We start from the raw sequence: 24,260 nt of genomic DNA on the forward strand, positions 1-24,260 counted from the left end.
CATATTACTGTGACCTCATTTGAGCCTGCTGCTTTCCCTGACTTCATCTTCCTTAGTGCTGTTCTTACTTCTTCTGGGGTGGGCTCCTCTTCTTCTCTCATCATAGACTGTTTCTGGGGCAGTACAGCTTCTGTGGGGTGTACTTCACTCAGAAGCTTCTGGAAGTACTCCTTCCATCTGCCTTTGATGTCCTGTAGGCTGGTGAGCAGGTTGTTGCTGGCATTCCTTATGAAGGGTGTCTGACTATCTTCTTTATCTTTCTGTCTTTGCCTTGCAACCTGACATAGTTTCTTTGTGCCCCTTACTGAGTCACTTTCCAGAAGTTGGTACAGTGTCTTCGATGCTCTATTCTTTGCTATTGCAACATCTTTCTTAGCTTCTTTGTTAGCCAACCAGTAGTCCTTCCTAGCCTGGTCAGTTTGTTCTGTCTCCCACTTCTTCCTGCACTCCTTTTTTCTTTTGATAACTTCCTGGATTTCTGCATTCCACCACCAGCTTTCCTTATGTACCTTATTTCCATACCTGGCTCACCCACACATGTTGTTTTTAGGCTCTGCCATTCTTCTTCAACTCCACCTATTTCCTCCTCTTCTTGGGGTGATAGAGCCCTGAGTAATTCCTTGAACTGTTGTACTTTCTCTCCTGGTCTCTGTTGACCTTAGCCTTCTGTTGATTTTAGACCCTTCTCTGACCACTGCTTGCAGCTGATTGTGGCAACTAGTGGTTTATGCTGTGAGCCGACTGTTTCACTGGATGATTTTGCAAAGAGGAAGTCTACCTGAGTTGCATGTTGACTACTCTTGTATGTGATCTTGTGACTGTCTCTCTTTCTGAACCATGTGTTGGCTACTATCAAGCCATTTGCCAGACAGAAGTCTAGAATGGCTTCTCCTTCTTTTTTCCTGTTGCCTCACCCATGTGGACGCAGGCAGTCCTCATATCCTGTTCTGTGTGTCCTGATATGTGCATTCAGGTCACCCATTATCAACACCAATTCATGTTGCCCTGCTTTATCTAGTAGGTCCTGCAACTGCTGTCTAAATGCACTCTTTTCCTCACTATCACAACCCTGCTGTGAGGCATAGGCTGAGATTATGAATATTGCCCTATCATCACACTGGAGTCTGACTGCCATGAGTCTGTCATTAATTCTGATGATATCCCTTACTGCCACCTGAAGCCTCTCTCTCACCACAATTCCTACACCATTTCTCGCCCTCCACCTGAGTAGTAGACTCTGGATCCCAAGCCAAGTGGCTTTGCTGCACTGCTCTTCCATCTCATCTCCATGTTACATAGGATGTCCAGCTTCCTCTGTATTATCATGTCATCCACTTCCAAGATGCATCCTGTCAGTGAACCTACATTAAGCATAGCAATTCTCAGTTCATGTTTCGGTTGGTTTTACATCCAGCTTTCGCTCAACAGAGCTATCCCAGGTAACGCAGACTGGTCAACTAGACACCGGTCAGCCAGTAGCTTATTGACCCAGGCTGATGGTGGGCACACACTGGCCAATAGGGGCATATACCCCTCCAACCATTAGCATGGGTCCCTGGTGTGGTTCAGAGTAGGCCAGGTCCTCAACCCACTTATCACTAGTAACTACCCATGGCCATCTTTGGCCACATTAGTCAACATGACCGAATCACCTAGAGCCATATTTTACACTGTTGAGTGGCTAGCCCTGCCATTATGCACATCTGTGATCCATGTTCTCCTATCTTGAGGATACTGCGCACCACAGTAGATGCCCAAAGTGGTTGGTCTGTACAACTCTTCCACTATAGGGCACCATGTAGAGTCTGTGCTGCTGCCCACAGCTCCATTCATTGGTGAGTTTGAGATGGAAACACTCAGCATGTTTTTGGACATACACTTACACTGTTAAAATCTCCTTATGTTCTGACTGAAGAGTGCTTCTCAGATTTTAACTTTTCAGAGCTCTGGATTGTCTTAACTTTTGCCTGACTGAATTATTTTATATATTTGCTGACATTGCTTGCTGTTTTCTGGTCTGTTCTGAAACTGGTTTTCTTCCTCCCACCCACCCTATTCCTGTGGTGTTGTTATAGTTGGTGGCTTTGCAGTTGCCCGTCCCTACTGTAAATTTGATCTGGGACACTCCTCCCAGTCTACCTCTTTCTACCTGATACAGAGAGAAGATTTGAGAAGGCCAACCCACTTAGGTTCTTAACCTTGAATTATCTTCTGCTCCTCCTTTCTCCCATTGCACTTTACTAACAAAAAAAAAATCTCCTTGTGTTCTGACTGAGTGTGCTTCTCAGTTGACAAGTATATTTTCTGGCACTTGTTAACTGTTCAGAGTTGAATAAAATAACCATTGAATTTAGTTCAGAATACATTTTGAATAAATTACATTTATTTAAACTGTATTTGCTTTAATACTGCTACACACTCAAGTGTGCTAGCTTGCACTGCACTTGAATTGTTTTTAGTGCTGTTATAGTTGGTTTCTGGAAAAAAATCCTAAGCTTGTTTCCTGCCTTTCTTGTAACTAGTCCAGTCCAGATACAGATTTGTTGTATCCAAGACTGTTGGTAAGCTTCTGAGCCCCCCAAGCTTTTCTGTGTTGGAGGGAAGCTTTCTATCTTATCAGTGGGACTGGTAAGCACTGGGTAGCCTATTTACCACAAGAGGAGTGGTTTCTGGCCAGAAACTGTAGTTTATTGGCTGTTTGGGCAGTTTTTCGATCTCTTTCAACTTTCTGGTTTAAAAGCCCACATTTGTGCTTGTTTCTTGCCTTTCCTGTAACTAGTCTAGTCCAGATACAAATTTACTGTATCCAGGACTGTTGGTAAGCTTCTGAGCCCCCCAAGCCTTTCTGCATTGGAGGAAAGCCTTCTAGCTTTTCAGTCGGAGTAGTAAGCATTAGGCAGCCTATCTACCACAAGAAGAGTGGTTTCTGGCCCAGAAATTGTAGCTTATTGGCTGTTTGGGCAGTTGTTTCCATCTCTTTCAACTTTCTGGTTTAAAAGCCCACATCTGCACTTGTTTCCCACCTTTCCTGTAACTAGTCTATTCCAGATACAGATTTGCTGTATCCAGGACTGTTTGTAAGCTTCTGAGTCCCCAAACCTTTCTGTGTTGTAGGGAAGCCTTCTAGCTTGTCAGTGGGAGTGGTAAGCACTAGGTAGCCTATCTACCACAAGAGGAGTGGTTTCTGTCCCAGAAATTGTAGTTTATTGGTTGTTTGGGCAGTTTTTCCATCTCTTTCAACTTTTTGGTTTAAAAGCCTGTGTTTGCACTTTTCCCGCCTTTTCTGTAACTAGTCTAATCCAGATACAGATTTGCTGTATCCAGGACTGTTTGTAAGCTTCTGAGTGGTGCTAAAGTCTGCTCTTAAATTTTTCTCTTAGATCTGCTAGTTCTCTCCTCTCCTACACTTTTACTAGCTTATTAGTTTAACACTCTACCAGACTTCTTGTAGCAATTATTGTAGCACACAAAAGTGCTACCAGCACTAAACATTCTACAAGGAAACAGCTCCAGTACTTATTATTAATGCCCACCCCTCCAGGCATGTCTAAAGGTCAGTTCCCTGTGAATTCTCCTATTAACCTGGTGAACTTGGGCATCCTGAGGCAATGCAGCAACTGCCTCATGTATACTGATAACCCTCTCCTCTTACCTCCTAACACTCAGACTTGCAAGAGATGCACTTATATATCCAAATTGGAAGCCACGCACTCTCCAGCCAAGAGCAGAATAGCTGGTCAAGAGGAGAAGGTGAGCACTTGCACCACACCACATGGAACACATAGCCCTCCAGAACACACACCAGCACTGTCTTCACATAAAAACACAAACCACACACCCACATTTGCTGATGCTCTCAATAAAAATTTACCCATACAGCAGAGACCTCCAAGGCAGAAACACACTCGACCACCACAACACAACACTAATCATGAGACACATAACTCTCATAAACAGTGTGCTACTCAACCAAAGCCCCTAAGGCAAAACAGCATGCCCAACACACTAGTCATAGGTGACTCGATAGTGAGGCACACTGATGTCCTACTCACTAGGTTGAATAAGGAGAAAGTAACAGTCAGCTGCCTGTCAGGTGCCAGGATCCACCACATAACGCATGCACTCAGGTCTTTCAACAACAAGTACAAATATGACTCTGTCATTGTACATTTGGGCGTGAATGACCTAAGTCATACCTCCCTGGACTACATGAAAAGAGACATGGAGGAGCTCTCAGATTATGTAGCCCAGGCGGATATGACCCTAGCCCTGGGTAGCATCCTACCATCACCCAAAATGATACCAAAGTACAAGCAGAAAATGATTGATTTCAACAATTGGCTAAGTTTCTGGTGTCATTCTAACGGCATCCAGAATCTGTCTGCCTAGGATGACATGATTGACAGATCTCGATGCTTTGCCAGAGATGGCCTGCATCTGTCACCCTTGGGCTTCTGGATACGGGCCAAGGCTCTTACCACCCCTATTGTGCCTTTTTTAGGTGGTGTTCCAAAGACCAAATTACCACTGTAACAGCTACAAACAAATGCAATTTGAGGGTCATACTGCTCAACGCTAGAAGTCTAAATCTCAAAATACACTCACTTGAAGCACTCCTTAAAATGGAGAACATCGACATTTGCGCTGTAACAGAGACCTGGTTCAAGGCACCAGAAAGCACCCCTGCACTACCAGGCTATAACTCATTCCACACCGTTTCGCCCCAGAACTTGGACTGAAGCTCCAATGGCAGTGGTGTTTCCATATTCATAAAGGGTGCACACACCTCCAGACTGGTAGCCCAACATAACGCATCTGAGATACTTCAGGTGCAGCTAGCATTAGGTAAGACAGCGATTCAGGTCATAGCCTGCTATAGGTCCCCAACCATGTCCCAAGACTCACACTCCATGTTCTTAATCACCCTGGAGAATATTAGGGTCCAACCTAACACTCTCATACTGGGCGACTTCAACTACCCCTCCATTAACTGAGAAAACTACTCATGTACCAATACACTTGCCCAATGCTTTCTGGAATTCATTAATTCCAATGCCCTGTGCCAGCTTGTTCTTACCCCCACTAGAGGTAGCAACATCCTTGAGCTGGTCATTACTAACATGGGCTTCCATTGCTTTACACCATCAGCTCCTCCCTGGTTGGATCCAACCACAAACTAATCACCTTGGAAATCCACATCCCTCCCACCCCACCCACAAATGTAACCACCATGAAAAACTTCTCCAAAGCTAACTTTGGGCTCCTAAAATCAGAGGTGGCTAATTTCATGGCACCCATGCAAATGGAGAATAGTTACAAGACCGTTGAATTATACACCAATGCACTGTATGAACACGTACGCAAATGCATGGATCTCGCTACACCCAATAGAACCAAGATGCTCTCCTCAAAAAAAAGGAAGCCAATCTGGTGGTCCCCTGCCATAAACAAACTCTACAACAGAAGGGTGAAACTGATGGGGAATAAGGTGAAGTCCCAAGACTGGAAAAACTCCCTTATCAGCCTCAACAAAAGGTTGTGATCCCTCATCAAATCCTCTAAAGCTAGCGATCAAAACAGAATTGTAGCAGATAGTAAAAACAACCACAAGGCCTTCTATAGTCATGTAAAGAATCTCCACAGCAATACCCAGATTTGCTCTGAGCTACCACACAATAGTACCTCCTATACCGAGCCAACAGATATTGCCAATATACTGGCTGACAGATTCATTGCCAACTTTACCCCCCCCCCAAAAGGACCTATCACAATAGCAGTAGATTGCCAGGCACCCAGTATTACTGCTGCACAAGCTAAAACAGCACTGTCCAAGGCCAAGAATACAGCTTCTATGGGACCTAACAATATCCTGGCTGTGTTCTACATGAACTACAGAGTGAATCAGCACCTCACCTGTGTGCCCAGTTCAATCACAGCCTCAACTCAGGCTTTGTCCTTACCAAATGGCATACTGCTACAATCATCCCTCTGCACAAGGGAGGAGTGACTACAGACCACAAGAACTATCGCCCCATTAGCCTGACAAGTCTGATATGCAAAGCTATGGAACACATCATCATGGACCTAATAAACAAGGATAGAGGGAATCTCCAAACTCTGGATCCTACACAATTTGGTTTTGTGAAAGGTAGAGCATGCCTGCTCAACTTGGTTGACTTCTTTGAGTCAGTCACCAGAGCTGTGGATGAAGGCAAGGTGGTTCATACAGCCTACCTTGATCTGGTCAAGGCCTTTGATACCATTCCCCTCTCAGGAATTATAGAAAAACTCACTAAGCTAGGCATCAACACCTATATGACTAGGTGGGTTGCAAACTGGCTCATAGATAGAACCCACAGTGTGAAAGTAGCTGACTTCAAGTCAGACTGCCAACCAGTCATGAGTGGAGTCCCACAGGGTTTGGTCCTGGGTCCTCTCCTGTTTGGTATCTACTTCTCTGAAGTCCAGGCTAGCACGAAGGGACTCTGGCTGACAAAGTACACAGACGATTGCAAGTTGGGAGCTATTATTAACTCCCGAAGTGATGTTGACATCCTACATAAAGGTCTCAATAAGGCCAACGACTGGTGTCAAAACCATGGCCTTAAGCTCAATGCCAAAAAAAGTGTCGTCATCCCCCTTGGGAAAAACTCAGTTCCCTTGAATTACCAAATCAATGGTAGTCCACTGAACACAAAAGGCGTTATAAGACATCTAGGAACACAGGTTGACAGCAACCTCTCTTTTGACCACCACGTTTCCACTGTGGTCAGAAAGTCCATGGCACATATCATTACTAAGGGTTTTGCATCCAGGAAGAAAGATGTCATTGTCTCCCTCTACTCTTCCCTCATTAGGCCAGTCATCAAGTACAATACCCCATTTGGCATTTACCTCACTAGACACCTGCAACAACTGGAGAGCCCACAAAAGTACCTCACAAAGAGAATCCTACGCTTTAAACACTTGTCCTATATGGACAGACTCAAAAAACTCCAACTATTCTCTGTCTCATATCACCTATTTAGAGGTGATCTCTGCTTGACTTACAAATCCATGTCTGACCTAACTCTGTTAGAAATGCTACATCTAAAGAAATCCCAATCCCTCTGCACCACATGCTCCAGAGACCTCAACCTCATTACCACAATTAACAGAACATGCTGGAGGGGCAAGTTCATAACCCAGAGACTGCCCATGCTATGGAATAGACTTCCCATACATGTCAAGCAGAGCATCTCACTGGTCCTCTTCAAGATAAATCTTGGTGAGTGGACGGGGAATAGAAAATTCACCCCAGGAATCACTCCAGTGGCTCTACTCAACAGAAGTACTATGAACTAAGGTCAGGTAGCACGATGCAGGGTAATCCTATGGGCTAGGCTTGTAAAGGCTCAAGGACCATTAGCCTAGTACCCACCTATGAACAACCCCACAGACACTCAGTGAGAACATGCAAACTCCAAACAGGAATTGGTCAGAGATCAGAATCGAACCTTGTATCTTGTGCATGGGAGGCGAAGACCTTAACCAGTGATCCATCTGTTCTCCACAACAGTAAAGCCATAATATCAGTATATGACAGCTCTTTAAAGAAGTAATACATTTCTGATTACTCAAAGAGTTGTATTGTGTGCAAATTATTGGCTGAAGCTTGCTGTTACTTTGTCTGTTTCTGTAGGAAGACGCACAGTACATAAATAAATCTAATATGGTGAAAAGCATTCCAGAATCACCTGCAGATTCTTAATCTACATCTTGACTCAGAAAGAAATGCAGTGTAAAATATATATGAGAGTTAAGGTTATAACATACCTTAAAATGGATACTGGGGCTGAATGCAGTACACTTTTGACTCCACATTTAAAGTGTTTGATTTATCTAATAAAGTGTACACATCATTAGAACTTTTTTTTATATATTCTGGGAGCAAGTCAAAACTTGTGTGCGACAGACTTTGGTGGATGAGTAGAGGCACATAGAAAGTATAGTTTAATATTTCATGTGCTGTCCCTGGAAAAGCAGTTAAAGCAGCCAAACAGTTTGAGTTATAATGCTTGTGAAGCATTTGGTATAATTAAAAGGATTCATTATATGCAGATACATAATGATTTACTAGCTGGTGCAGAAGTTAGGAGAAGCAAAGCCAAAGATATGAACGGTAAATCTGATATCACTGTAGGTAAACTGCATCAGATCATGCAGTCTTTCCTGAAGTATTCATGCATATGCTCCTTGCATTTTTATTTATTAATTTATTTAAGCAATAACCCATGCCTGGGTGTGGGTAATGCTACATTTACCCATGGTTGGTGTGGTTTGGTCATGAGGGCGAAGCCCGAGTGGCCAAACCAAGACAACTGTGGGTAAATCCAGCATTACCCACATCCAGAAGTGGGTTATTGCTATTATACAATGACATTATTTAAGAAAAAAAATACTTATTTTTCTTAAATAATGGCATTGTATAATGCCTCCGTGCTGCCCTTTCGCAGCTGTCCAGTATTCTGTGGCAGTTCTGATGTACTGCGCATACGTATGCTTACGCAGTACATCAGAGCTGTGTGTGGAAGCAACGATGAAAGGAAGATCGTTGCTTTTTAAAAGTGTCTCGCTATGTTAAAAGAGTTTAACATAGTGAGATAGCTTTAAAAATAGCAACGGAGAAAGGAAGATCTCCGTTGTTTTTTTTTAAGCTATCTCGCTATGTTAAACCTGTTTAACATAGCGAGATTACAGCAACGGAGCTCTTCCGTTCTCTGTTGCTGTCTAAAAAAAAAAAAAAAGACATACTAATGGAAAAAGTCTTGGTGACCGGACCTTTTTCCATTAGTATAAGTCTGATTTACAACGGGCATGCTGACCAATCAGCATGCACGTTTTGGAATATTGATGGGGGGGTCATTGTATAATTTAATTTATTTAACATTTGTTTACTGGGAAAGTCCGACTGGGTCAGGAACCCATTTTCAGTGGAGGCCTGGGGAGAAAAGCTCCAAATGATATTATGCATGAACAAGGCAATAGCAGGTATTAAAGCACACATTAAATAACTAATGACAACTAAATAAGTACAGATAGATAGATACAATAATAAAACATGTACTAGATAGGCAGTACTAAAAAAAGTAATGTGGTAGATTACAACTTTTTTTTATCAGGTAGGATTAAGGTAAAGATTGAGGGTCAGGCAGAGGGTCAGAGTATTAGAACCAAGCATATGTTTAGAAAAATAGTGGAGTAGGATGGGAATAGTTAAGGGTGTAGAAATACATAAAGTTTCTTAGTTTGATATGGCAAAGGTTATTGGATGAAATTCATGGTTTAGGGTTCTCCAGATGTAGAAAGGAAAAGCCCTAGAGAGTGGATGGAGTTCCCCTGTTAGGGAAAGAGCAGGGCAGGTCTGATTACAAATAAAATGTTATTTACGGTGTGTTTGAAGTTGTTAATGCACTCAGTGGTAGTAATGTCTGTTGACTGAATGTTCCAGAGCTTGGTGGTAGCATGAGAGTGTAGGCCCTGGCCAACTCTTTTGTTTGGCATGTAGATGGTTAGGAGTTGTTTGTTTTCAGAGTGGAGGGCTCTGGTAGGGATGTAGGGTTTTAGGACAAATTTGGGGGCTGGGCAACTATCAGGTGTATATATCATTTTATGTGCAGAAGACAGCTGAACTAGGTTTAGGTGGTGTATGCGTTCAGAGCGAGGCAGTGATGGGAACAGCAGGGCTAGCCTGTGGCAAATTTGGCAGTTTTATGGTAGCAGGATTGGCGCTTGTTTTTAAGAGAAGATTGTATATTGGTGTGTAAGGGGCTGCATATAAGAGAGAGGGAAGCAAATAGGTGTTGGCTAGGGTTTTTCTGGTGGAGTCATCCAAGAAAGTTTTTTATCTATAGAGTGTTCCTAGTTTGATGTCTGTTTTTTTAATGCTATTGCAGATGTGGTGTTCAAAAGTTAGTTTGTTGTCTATGGTAATACCTAGTAGCTTAGTTGTGGGAACTGTTTCAATTCCTGTGTTGTCCTGGGAAAATATTTTAAAGTCAGATAAGATTGGTTTTGCAAGAAAAGCAAGAGTTTTATTTTTTTAGGATTTAGGAGTAGCTGGGCTTCTCTCAGCCATGTCTCTAAGGAGGTAAAGGTGGATTGAGTGAGTTGCTGGAGATGTATGTTATTAGAGGAGGAAGCTATGGTTGTGTCATCTGTGTATTGGATAATGGAGCTAACGGGTGATGAGGTTTGAAGGTTGTTGGTGAAAACATTGAAGAGTAAGGGTCCAAATATGGATTCTTGTGATACCCTAGTTGTGTTGGTTTGATATTGGGATAGTTTACTTTGCCATTTAATGCACTGTTGGTGGTTGGATAGGTAGCTTGCAAACCATTGGAGGGATGGTGGGGTGCTGTGTACAATAAACAGCTGATGAAGACGTTTGTTGTGGCACACTGTGTCAAATGCCTTTCATAAGTCTAGCAGTAATACAGAGGTAATATTACTAGAGTCAATGGATTTGGACACAGCATCCATGAAGGAGATTAGGGCAGTGGTGGTGGTGCTGTGTGATGGAAGAAAACCATGTTGGGTAGGGGTAATTAGATTGTTTTGGATGAGATGGTGAAGCAGTTGCCTATGTATGCATTTTTCCAGGAGTTTGGAAAGATGAGACAGGATCAAGACTGGTTGATAACTGGATAGTTTATTGGAGTTGCCTCCTTTATTTAAAGGGGTAATGATATATTTTTTTCCAGAGGTCAGGGACATTGGACTGTGCTATGGAGCAGTTTATAAGGATGCTGATAGGGTAGGCTGTGGCTGCTGTAGCAAGTTTTATGTATTCAGGGGGGGTTGTCAGAGGGGAGGGAACATGGTTTTAGTTTTTGAGGTAGTTTTTGACTGAGAGAGGTAGGGACAGGTTTAAGAGAAAAGGGGTTAGAAGATGTAGTAGTAGTATGTTGAGGAGGTGAAGGACTACAGAATAACTGTCACAAAAAGAGGCACTTATCTGCTATACTAAATGCAACAGAGAAAAGTCACAAGGTACATGAAACAATATTGATGTGACTAACAAATGTAATAGAAGGATGTCTGTAGTAAGGACTTCACCGCAAGTTCAGACATATAATTCTGAAAGTGCTGGATGTGTTCACTTTGCAACATACAACATGCAAGCCGCTGATGACTTTTTGTTGAAAGTTTCTGATCTGCTTCAAGGTTTTGGTTACCTGTATGGAGATTATCACATTAAGATTTTCTCTGAAACAATATAAATAATTCATACTTTGATAGCATTTTCATCAGAACTCGGGGGATAATGAGGAGGCTACAGGAGTTAGAGTGAAGCAAACAGGGCTCAAATGAGCGGATAAACAACATAATAACATAGTAGCATAGTAATATAGTAAGCACTACAAACTGGGAATGAGCACAATCCATCTTCTAACTATCATATTGACAACACAACCCTGAAAGTTGATTCTGGAGGTAGCGACCTTGGAACCTATGTCAACAGTGAAATATCCTTTGATCATCAGGTATTCACTGTTGTAAGAAAATCATTTTTATTCCACAGCTTATATCTTAAGGCATTGCATCCAGATGCAAGGATGTTATCATTCCACTGTATTTGGCACTCATTAGGCCAGTCATTGGTAATATGCCCCCTTTGGTATGTACTTGTCAAACACTTGCCACGATTGGAATAACTACAAAATCAAAGGCCTTAATCGGAAATATTATTCACACCATCTCAAAGTCTTGTCCCTTTTCTCAGTGTATCATACAATCTACTGAGAGGTGACATGTGCCTTACATGTAGACCTTCAACAGACCCTGTTCTGTCAGACCCATTACACATTCACAAGTCCAGTGGTATCATAAACAGCCACTCAAGGGATCTCAATGTCTTTTCAAAACAAATAGAATGTGTTGAAGGGACATATATGTATCACAGAGAATACCGCTTCTATGGAACCATCCTCCACTCCAACTAAAGCAGAGTGGTTCTGTTACTCTATGAAAATATAATTGGGATAAATGGAAGGGTAACTGCAAATTCATCCACAGTTTATCACCTCTGCCCTTTATGGATATGGGAAGCATGTAAATGTCCCAACATCTCCTTGTTCAGCTTGTCTCTGGGGTATTTGTATGCAAAATATATGGGCTAAAAACTACCATGGGAATGTAAGGTTAGGCTTCTAAAGATACTTGTGTATCAATAACCTAGTAAATATCCATTAACCTATGAAGTTGTGTACCTATTAGCTGATGAACCTGTGAACCTATGAAGCTATCAGCCTGTGAACCTGTGTAACTGTGATGAACCTGTGTACCTATGAACCTATGTGTACTGTGTCTCAAGACTTAAAAAGGTGGACTAAAAGAGAAGATTCGCCATGTTAGATAATGGAGAAAATTGCTGCAACAATGCCGAATCCTACATTCTTGTTGACACTAACCAATGGTTCTAGTAAATTAGGTTAGGTGAAGGTAGCACCCAACTTTGTGCATTTAATGTGGCCTCCAGCAGGTGCGGCATAATTCCAGAGAGCTGCAGCTGAAATGGCTGGTGTTATCAATATAAGGGATAATCTTGTAGTCTGGGGAGCAATTTACATCTGATAAAGCTGCTAGACAGATTAAGGCAAGATGGTTAGATGAGCAAATAAGCATCAGGGCTGTGTAATATTTCTTAAGCACATGGGGCATGTACTAAATTCAGAAGGGATTAAGCCTGATTCTGACAAATTCAGGGCCATTGTTAGTATGCAGAAGCTTTATAACGAATAATCTCCTATCCATTTCTGTGGTATAGTAGGATAAATTTTCAAGTTCATCCGTAACCTGTTAGGTGTAACACTACCCCTCAGGAAACTGCATAGAGCATGATGTTGCATGGTTTTGGTGGCTAGAGCAAAAGAAAATGCTTTAAATACGTAAACAAATATTATCACATTTTTTTGCCACAAATGACAGTAAGAACATCATGGAGTCTGGAATAACCCCACTGCTAGAAAGAGTAACAAATTATATAATTTTAATGCATGAAGCTTTATATTTTGTTGCTATACATATGCCTCCTAGAGTTACTATCATCTGTCCAGAACTGTTGAGTTTCATCAAACTCCTACTACAACCCAATAACAATTCGCAAAGTTTAGTGCACAACTAGGTAACAGAGATAGACTGCCAGGTCATTTTTCTGTAACAAACAAACACCACATGCACTTATATGAGCAATTTACAATCACCAGTCTGCCTACTTCATGTCTTTGAAATGTGGAAGGAAATTCAAGTATCTAGAGAAAATCCACATGAACACAGGTAGGATAAAAACCTCAGCTTTGGCCGGCTAAGAACTAGCTGTATTCAACTGGACATATAAGAGAATTTAAGTACCTTTATCTGCACTTTTTTTTCAAAAATACAGTATTTAAATTGATTTTAACTGTGTTGCAGGAATATTAACTGAACTGGAAGTTAGTCAGTGTTTACTGAATTTTATTATTTGCTAGTAATTACAGGTGTGGGGGTAGCCACATTCTTTGATTTCCTGTCCTTGCCTATTTAAGTGGTACAGTGTGAAATATTTTCTGCTTAAAAACCTCAGCTTTGGCCGGCTAAGAACTAGCTGTATTCAACTGGACGTATAAGAGAATTTAAGTACCTTTATCTGCACTTTTTTTCCCCCAAAAATACAGTATTTAAATTGATTTTAACTGTGTTGCAGGAATATTAACTGAACTGGAAGTTAGTCAGTGTTTGCTGAATTTTATTATTTGCTAGTAATTACAGGTGTGGGGGTAGCCACATTCTTTGATTTCCTGTCCTTGCCTATTTAGGTGGTACAGTGTGAAATATTTTCTGCTTAATATTCAACTGGACGTATAAGTGAATTTAAGTACCTTTATCTGCACTTTTTTTTTTCAAAAAATACAGTATTTAAATTGATTCTAACTGTGTTGCAGGAATATTAACTGAACTGGAAGTTTTGACTCTGCTCTTCAGTTAGTCTCACCCACCCTCCCTGTTTTTGTTTTGGTGTTAATCTTAGTGGTCTTGAAACTGGCCGCCCCTCTTGTAAATTTGTGTTTGGATACTCCTTCTGGGCCCATCTCATTTGCACACTCAACTAAGTGCAGTGATATCATATTCTGATTTCAGGCACTCCTACTGTGTACAAAGAGAGCATCTGGGAAACAGAAAAAAAAATTTAAGCTTGTTTCCTGCCTTTCCTGTTAAGTGGTATAGACTATTTAGTTTCATAGTTTCAAAGTATAGTACTAGGCTATCTGCCCTGGGGCATTTGTAAGCCTAGCCATAGTGATGTGGCTTTTGCCACCCCATGAAATGGTACAAAAAATGTACAGAATAAATTTAGAATACTGTGCCTCTGTCTAGTAGTGACACAATGAAGGTCCCCTTATATAATAGAATTAGTTTGCTGTGCCCCTGTCTAGCAGCAACACAGATGTGACCCCTGGGGTAAACTTACAATCTCCCATCCACTCATCAAGATTTCTCTTGAAGAGAGTCAGTGAGGGGCTCTGCCTAATATGAACTTGGATCTTGTTCCAAAGCATGGGAAGCCTCTGGGTTATGAATCTATCCCTCCAGCATGTCCTATTCATACTTGTGCCGAAGTTTAAGTCTTTAGCTCTCGTGGTCCTGATGGATATGGATTTTTTGAGGTGGAGCATGTCCATCAGATCCTGATTTGACATGGCCTTGTATGTCAGGCAGAGATCACCTCTGAGCAGGTGGTATGCTACTGAATAGAGCTGAAGTTTCTTTAGTCTGGCAGAATAAGACATATGTTGGAGACCCTTGATCCTCTTGGTGAGGTACTTTTGTGGTCTCTCCAGCTGTTGCAAATGCCGGGTGAGGTACATACCAAATGGGGCATTGTACTCAATCATGGGTCTGATGAGGGAGGAATATAGGGGTACAATGACATCCTTGGATCTGGATGTGAATCCCTTCATGATGAGGTGTGCAAGGTAGAATGTTTTTCTAACCACTTTGGCAACGTGGGTGTCAAATGAGAGGTCCCTGTCGACTTGGGTCCCTAGGTCTCGGATTACTTTTTCCATACTCAGTGGGTTGCTGTCTATGTGATAATTTGTGGGTACTTTGTTTTTCCCAAAGGGGATGACTATACATTTTTTGGCATTTAGTTTAAGGCCGTGACTCCGGCACCAGTTGTCCGTGTCTGTGAGGCCTTTTTGTAGGATGTGTGTATCTGCTGGTGTATTGACTATGGCGCCAAGTTTGCAGTCATCTGTGAACTTTGTCAGCCATAGCCCTCCCATGTTTGCTTTAACATCTGAGAAGTAAATGCCGAACAAGAGGGGTCCCAGGACAGATCCCTGTGGGACACCACTTGTGATTGGCTTTGAGCCTGACATTGCTCCAGTGATTTTAACTTTATGGGTTCTGTCCTTTAGCCAGTTTGCAACCCATCTAGTAACATAAGGGTTTACTTTTAAGCTGTTGAGCTTATCAATGATGTCTGAGTGGGGTATTGTGTCGAAGGCCTTAGCCAAGTCCAGGTATGCTGTATGGATTGCTTTGCCCTCATCAATGGCTCTAGTGACTGTTTCGAAAAAGTCAACCAGGTTTAAAAGGCAGGATCTGCCCTTTACAAAGCCGAACTGGGTGGGGTCAAGTGTCTGTAGGTCCCCTATGTCTCTGTTTATGAGTTTCATAATGATTCTTTCCATAGCTTTGCAGACCAGGCTGGTTAAGCTTTTTTTTTTCCAATAAATTTTTATTCATTTTATAAAACAGACAATTAAGAGTTTTGTACATGTACGTAGACTTAAATAAGAATAATACATTCTCTCATTCAGGAGAGTTAACATATAACAATAATAATAAAACATTACCAAATATATACACTATATACATGTTAGGTAACCTGAACAGATAAAAGGAAATAAAACACGAAAAAGAAAACACTGTAAGAAAAATACCATCATGAAACAGTAATCAATGTGATGACTTTAACTGTTGATAATATTTAACACTTTCTCCAATACCAGCTTCTTTAATGCCATTTTTTTTTTGGACTTCTAACTATGCTCCCCTGAGCATCAATATATGAATAAGCCATTTTTTGAAAGGTTGTCCAATTTAGTTTGGTACGATCAAGCCAATTTTGTGCAATATAAAGTTTTATTAAAGAGCAAATAATAATGATAACATGAGTGTCTAAATTTGATATATGAGTTAGAGGAATATGTAGGATGGCAAATTCCCAGGATAACGTAGATTTATGGTATCCCATTCTTTGTAGTCTGACTTTCAAAGATGTCCATAATTTATGAGAAAAATGACAATACCACATAATATGAAGTAAATCAGCTTGGGGATGATAGCAACACGAGCAAGATGAAGATTTGTTTGGATTGAATTTATTTAATTTATACGGGGTGTAATAGGCATCGTTATAAATCATTAATTGGGTATATAATAATTTTTTGAAAGGGATAAATTCCTTTGTATGTCTGATAGCCAATAATTTTTGAGACTCAGAAATCTTAGGATTATAATTCAGCCAAGTATTCGAAAAAAGACATTTGTTTACTGTTGTTAAACTTTTTATCAACTTGTATGAATTTGAGAGCATTTTATCTGATGAAGATATCATTTTGATGATTGTGTTGAGATTATTCATTTGAATTTCTGTTGGGACTATACACAAAAACTTATTTTTGATTATTTGTCTTAGTTGACGAAGAATAGGTGTATAGTTCCAATTAACTTTCAATGACTCATGCCAAACAGGTAAAGGAAGGTCAAGATGTTTCAAGATGTCTCCAATTTTTAGATTTTTTATAAGAGGATATTTTGTTAAATCAAAAGGTTTATTATCTATCATTATATTTGGGTTTAGATGGAGTGGTTGTATATAATGAGAAATCTTATCTAAATTGCAGATATTTAATAATGTTTGAAAGGCAACATTTTTTTGCTTAATAAATATAGATAAATTTTTGGTACAGCTATTGTCCAAAGAGATAAAGGGAAGAGCAGCAGGATTTAAATTTTTTGAAATGATGTATTTATAGCATATTTCTATCCATAAAGAGTGATTTATATGGTTAATAGATTTGAAATTAGATATGGTAAGGAGCTTATTGGAGGAAACTATCAGATAATAGAGATATAAGTCAGGAAGTCCTAGACCACCCCTGTCCTTAGATACTGATAGTCTGGAGTATGAAATTCTGACAGATTTGGGGAACCATAAAAATTTGGCCAATGCCTTATTTACGCGATCAAAGAAAGATTTCGGAATTATCTGATCAGATGACCTAAATTGATAAAGGAATTTAGGTAAAATATTCATTTTAATTATCGCTGCTTTTGATAAGAGCGAAAGATTTAATAGTTGCCATCTGTTTATGTCAGATAACAACAAGTTCCAAGCTTTATATATATTATTTTGAGAGGATGATTTGTTATTATGCTCTAGGTTGATACCTAAATATTTTGTATTATAAGTAAACTGATACTGATGATCCATAAACAGACGTGTATTATGTACCAGATGGTTTAAAGGAAATATAAAGGTTTTAGAAGAGTTTAAAAGATAATTCGAAACTGAAGAGAAGCAATTAATAGAGTTAGTTATTTTACTAAAGTCAGAAATAGGAGATTGAAAGTAAATTATTAAATCATCAGCAAAAGCTGAAAAATAAATTTTGGTATTAAGTAACCGAGGGACAGTGTGGAAAGTATTTTGAATAATATATAGCAATAAAGGTTCTAAGTAAATATTAAAGAGAAAAGGAGATAACGGACATCCCTGTCTTGTTCCTCTAGTAATCTTTATAGGAGAAGAAAAAAGACCATTAATATAGATTCTGGTATACATATCTTTGTATAACATTTTAATGAAGTTTAGGAAGAATGGAGGAATATTAAAGCAAGACATGGTCTGAAAAAGAAAATTCCAAGAGACTCTGTCAAAAGCATTTGATGCGTCCATGATCAATGCATATAATGGGTTTGCGTCATTTTTAATGAGATGAATGATAGTTTCCAAGGACAGAGTGTTTTCCCAAGTATGTCTGCGAGACATGAAACCAGATTGATCTTTAGAGATAATTAAGGGTAAATTTTTTTTCAATCTATTAGCTAAGATAGAAGATAGAATCTTAATATCTATATTTATTAAAGAAATGGGTCTATAGTTAGCTGGATCAGACTTTTCTTTATTACTTTTCAGAATTAGTATAGTTTTAGAAGTATTCCAATGAATATCTGAGATGTTATTAAGTCTTATATAGTTATACACCTTGAAAAGAAAGGGAAGAATTACCATTTTAAAGGTTTTAAAGAATTCCGGAGTGAATCCGTCCGGACCAGGAGATTTAGCTGATTTGAGATTGTCAATAGCATCTGAGATTTCTTGTAAGGATATAGGAGTTGAAAGTAAACTTTGTTGGCTTTCATTTAGTTTAGGAAATTGCAGAGAATCTAAGAAGGTTTTTATATTGTTCTCATTACCAGTATTAGGCGAGATTGAGTATAGATCAGTAAAAAGAGTAGTAAAGAGTTGAATAATTTCTTCATCTGTGTTATATAATCTATTGTTGTAAGACAAAGATGTTATATTAGGTCTATTAACATTAATTTTTATAATTCTAGCTAGTAATTTAGATGGAACCTGCGCCCACTCTGAATATAACGCTAGTAACTTTTGTTCAGCTAAAGATAGATTATGTTGATGCAGTAATATTAACTCTTTTTGATCCTCAAGAATTTGTTTTTCTATAGAATAATCAAATTTCATTCTAAGTTGTTTTTCCAAGGATAGAATTCTAGATTTTAAGAACTCCTCTTTCTTAAAGTAAAGTTTTTTAAAATAGGACACTTTACTGATAAATAAACCTCTTAATCTAGATTTACAAGCTGCCCATTGTATGTCATAAGGGATATCTGATGATTCCAAATTGGTCTCCATTTCTTGTAAGATTTCAGAACATTGTTTGCAAATTTCTTCCTTTTGTAATAAATTGTTATTTAAGGACCATCTGTATATATTACTTTTATTTTTATTATTATTATTTATGTTTAGATTTAATAAAATTCTTGAGTGATCAGAAAAGAATCTAGGTTCAATAATAAAATCTAAAATAAATTTTGAAATAGAATCAGATATTAGAAAAAAATCCAATCTGGACCATGAATGGTAACATTTAGAGTAGTATGTGTAAGTATCACTTCTATTTGGGAATTTAACAGTGTGTATTGGGTCCATTAAACTATAATCTTCCATCAAATCATTAAGGGCCTTAGTTGATTGATAGTTGTCGGAGACAACAGAGCGAGAATGATCAATTTCTGGATTTATTACTGCATTCCAATCCCCACCTAATATAATATAATGGTCTCTATAAAATGAGAGAATTTTATGAATCTTTAAAATAAACAGATGTTGTGCGTTACATGGACCATATAAGTTTAAAACTAAAAGAGGTTTATCAAGACCATTAATGGAAGCAGTAAAAAAACACCATCTACCATCATTATCAAATTTCTCATCTATAATGTTCCCCAAAAATTTTTGCTTAATAATGATTGCTACTCCTCTGGAATTTGATGAATCTCCTGAAGCTATAATCTTCCTAATCCATTTTTTGTTACTCTCTTTATCCCAATCAAGACGAGGAATATGGGATTCCTGAATAAAACAAATATTAGCTTGTGACTTGAACATCAAATGAAACAGTAAAGACTTTTTTGCTTTGTCTTGAATACATCTAACATTCCAGGAATCTAAGATTAAGTCAATTGTCATATTCTAAGCTTACCATTGTTATTGATATTGCTCTGATACCACAGATTAGAGTCCAAAACACAGTTATATCATTACATTTGAAAAAGCTAAAAAAAAACAGATTTTAAATGAACAGTATTTAAAAATGACATCACATTAATAAGAATCACTTGTAAAAGAGAGATAGAATCTAAAGTATTATGATAATTTTTCATAACCTTTATCCTACCCCTAGTGCCTACCCACCAAACACCAAATGATAAAGGAAGATGTAATGTAACTATATTAGATAATGAATTTTTTGGTCGTAAAAGTATGACATTTGTATCTAGAATACTCAATATTAACCTAACAAAAATTAAACTCCGTAATATATTACTAAACCTATTTACAATACAAACTACATTCAAGATGTCCAACATGTTCAATCCCTACTTAAAAAAGTTAGCTACGAGCTCTTATTCTTAAGTAGAAAACTATATAGTGATAAATGTATTTCCTCAAGTACTAAACATATCCATATAGTGAACCTTTATGATAAAAGTCAAAGCTATTTAAAGTAATATATGATACAATAAAAAGACCAATATAATCACCTTACAGTCTAGATTAATAATCCTATGAGAAACTCACTGTAAATAAAACTAATATAGCTATTAATTTAGTTATAAATATAAAGATAACTATATAAAGAGTAAAACAAAACAAGATTACATGTCTATCTGAGATCATATAATTAACTATAATGACTATGTCGGTATCCATTTAAAAATAGTTATTGTAAGAAGTATTTGAAATTAAAGTATATTTATTTAAAACTATTTCTAATGTGGCAAGTATTTTTTCTATGAGATTTAGATTTTATACTTCAAAACCATATGAATAAATGCATAACTGACAAGGCTGGTAGTATAGGTAATATCTCCCAATATTTACTGTGTAATGCATGTATTTTGTCGCCATCTAGTGGCACAATATGTACAAAGAGAAATACCACTGAACCGTACCTAGTCTCATGTAAACTTTTGTAACCCTATATAACTTAAAAGAATTATTATAAGATATTAGTGACAATAGTCTTCTTCATAAAAGGTTAAACTGCCCCTTTTTTTTTTTTTATAAAGAGCAACATGACAACATAATGTTAAATATTTCATTCACTAAATACATTCTGTCCTGCGTCCCCCTTGTCAATCCAAAACTAAATAAACAACATCCAAGACACCCAATCAAGTCAATCACAACATATATAATAAAGCCGTCAAGCTCAAATTTAAATCTATGTATATTTTCAGCCAATTGAGATATTTTCTTTAACATAGCTTAAATGCATATTTTCCCCACACTATATTTGTTAAAATAAGACAAATTGCTAAATAAACGAGCATCAGTGAAGCATAAAAGTCTTGTATTAGTATTACTATAATTTTAAAATGGTTATGAATGTTATTTCACTGTTATATGGTTATAAACAATAAATCTAACCTGCCTTAAAGAATGAACAAATGTTCGTGTTTAACACCAAGTGGCTTTACTCAGATTTATGGCTTGAGAAGGAAAATATGGGTAATCCTTGTAAAAATAGATGCAAATAGCCACCGTTAACTTAAAAATGCAAATCGCATCTTTGCTGTAAGATTACCGGTGTGTACATAGAAGTGAATACATTTCCGTCGCTTACAATCTATTTAGGGATACACACCTCTACATGTGCGGCACTACCAGCTGTTCGCATTGAATGATGACGTCACCCACATCTTCGGATCACTCCTAGAAGGTGCGTGCTGCACACAGCAGCAGTCGGCGCTTCAGGAGAAGATTTTCTCTTCTGAAGATCTCGAGCTGTGCAAATTTCTCCCTCCACAATCGCACTTCTGCAAAGGAATCTTACTAATGGAAATTAAACAGAAACTGGATTTTCTTGATGGATAATGCGAGAAAAGAAAAAAAACATATAGCTATATGACATTTCAAATAAATAAAAAAACAACATGACCACATTACCCCTGCCTGTAAAATATATGAATGTAAGGTATATAAGGCATTGTTGAACACAAATGACATTATAACTCCATTCCTGTTTACCATATTAGGGAAAAAGAAAAATAAAGTTAGATGATAACCAACATAAGTGAATTAAGACCTGAAATATGACTGTAATGTAACATATTATAAAATTCATTCAGAGTGACACATTATGACACATTGTCTGGTAGTTTTTTAAAAGTTTTAACAAAAATGTCTTTTGCTTCTTTTGGTTCAGAACACACATATCTTTTTTCATTAATTATAAAAGACAAAGTATTTGGATAAGACATACGAAATCTTATTCCTCTTTTTATCAAATCAGCGCAATAAGGTGCAAGTTTTTGTCTGTTTAATTTTTTTTGAGAAGGAAGGTCTTGGGAAAATGACAGTTTGTGAGATTTCCATATAAAATGTTTTTTACTTTTTGCTGTCTCCAGTATTTGGAAAGTGTCTTGAAAGTTTAATAGTCTAGTATAGATAATTCTTGGTGCAGAAGAATCTTGTCTGGAACGTAAAGCTCTGTGTGCTCTCTCTACAATTATAGGCTTTGAGGATGTTTCACAGTTTAACAGTGCTTCAAAAATGTCTTTAGTCACAGATAATAAATTTTTATTGTCATAAGATTCTGGCAAGCCACGGATAATGATATTATTTCTTCTACTTCTGGCTTCCAGATCCAGCATTTTATTTTGTATATCAGAGATAATCTTATCTTTAGATTTAAGAACAGTTTCCAATGTATCAGTTTTTATCTCTAGAGCAGTATTTCTATTTTCTAACATGTCCATTCTGTCATTTATTTGTTTTAAAGTTTTACTAAAATCTGCAAACTGTTCTGAAAAGTTTTGGATGGCACTTTGAATAGGTTTTAATGCTACTTTTAGTTCCTCTAAATAAAAGTTTGAGTCAATTAAGTCTTTATTACTTACTTTAGAAGTTTCAGTAGATTGTTTGGATGTCCTTAATCTTTTTGAACTAGAGTCTTTTTCAGGAGAGAGCATTAAAGAAAATTTGGCCTTTGTGGTTTGAGTCTCCATGGAGTCAGATTTTGTAGCCATGCTCCAAAATGAAGTGCACTTGACAGGATGTCAGGAACAGGAATAGCCTGAAGCAGCAGGTGGCCCAAAAGTTGTATTATCAGAGCTGTTCTGAGGTAAAATAAGTCCCAGGATCCGAAGTTCCAAGCCAAAAATAATCCAAATACGTATAAGAGGATTTATAAAATGGTTTTTGAAAAAAAAAACTGAGGAAAAAGTTTGCTATAAAGTTATAAAAATCACTAAAATTTAAATATCTGTGAGGAGCTCAGAGAGTAGGGACCAATCTAGTCGGCGGCCATCTTGGAATCAGGCTGGTTAAGCTTATGGGGCGGTAGTTTCCAGGGTCTGTAGAGGCACCCCCCTTGTGGAGTGGGACCACTGTTGCTGTACGCCAGTGTTCAGGTACATATCCCGAAGTAAGGCTAAGGTTAAATAGCATTTTTATGTGTGCGTTTAGCTCCTCTTGGAGTTCACGTAACACGCAACCCGGGATACCGTCAGGTCCCAATTATGCTGTGTTTTTTACTTTGTTTAGGGCAGTTCTCACTTGGACATCTGAGATGACAGGGAGATTACATTCAGCTGGGATAAGTATTTCTTCTTTTAGGGGTGAAGGAGGGGAGAAATTTGCACTGAACCTGTCAGCCAGAATGTTGGCAATATCTGTGGGTTCAGTGTATTTTTTGTTGTTTTGAACCAACTCTGAGCATATCTGAGGGTTTCCACCAAGGTTTCTAACATAGCTGAAGAAGGCTTTGTGGTTATCTTTAATGTCCTTAGCGATTTTTCTCTCAAAGTTGGCCTTGGATGTTTTTATGAGAGAACGTAGTTTTCTGCTAATGTTGATCAGAGATGTCTTCCCTTCATGGGATTTTGCTCTGACATGCAGTAGCTTCCTTCTTTTGTTATACAGTTTGTTTATGGCTGAGGTCCACCAGGCAGGACGGTTACCTTTGGTGGAGAGGGACTTGGATTTGTTTGGGATTGCATGATCCATGCATTCTTGGAGATGTCCATAGAAAGCATTTGTGAAGGATTCGGCATTGTGGGATGTGGTATCCACTGGCACAGTGGGCTTAAAGGATACCATCTCAGTCTTAAGAAGAGTGAAGTCTGCTTTTGAGAAGTTTTTCACTGTGGTCTTTTGTGCTGGGGGTGGAGGTGGGATATGTATATCCAGGGTGATTAGTTTGTGGTCAGATCTCACTAGTGAGGGGTATACTTCTGGTGTGGAGCATTTTGTCCCCATGTTTGTGATGATCAGGTCTAGTATATTATCTCCCCCAGTGGGAGAGGTGACCAGTTGTTCCAGTGCATTTGAATTTATGAATTCCAGGAACCTTTGGGCTAGGGTATTAGGGCTAGAATAATGTACCCAATCTATGTTTGGGTAGTTGAAGTCTCCCAGT

This window comes from Protopterus annectens, chromosome 8.part0 (genome assembly GCF_019279795.1).
Source record: "Protopterus annectens isolate FY-2018-M chromosome 8.part0, PAN1.0, whole genome shotgun sequence".
Classification (NCBI taxonomy): domain Eukaryota; kingdom Metazoa; phylum Chordata; order Ceratodontiformes; family Protopteridae; genus Protopterus; species Protopterus annectens.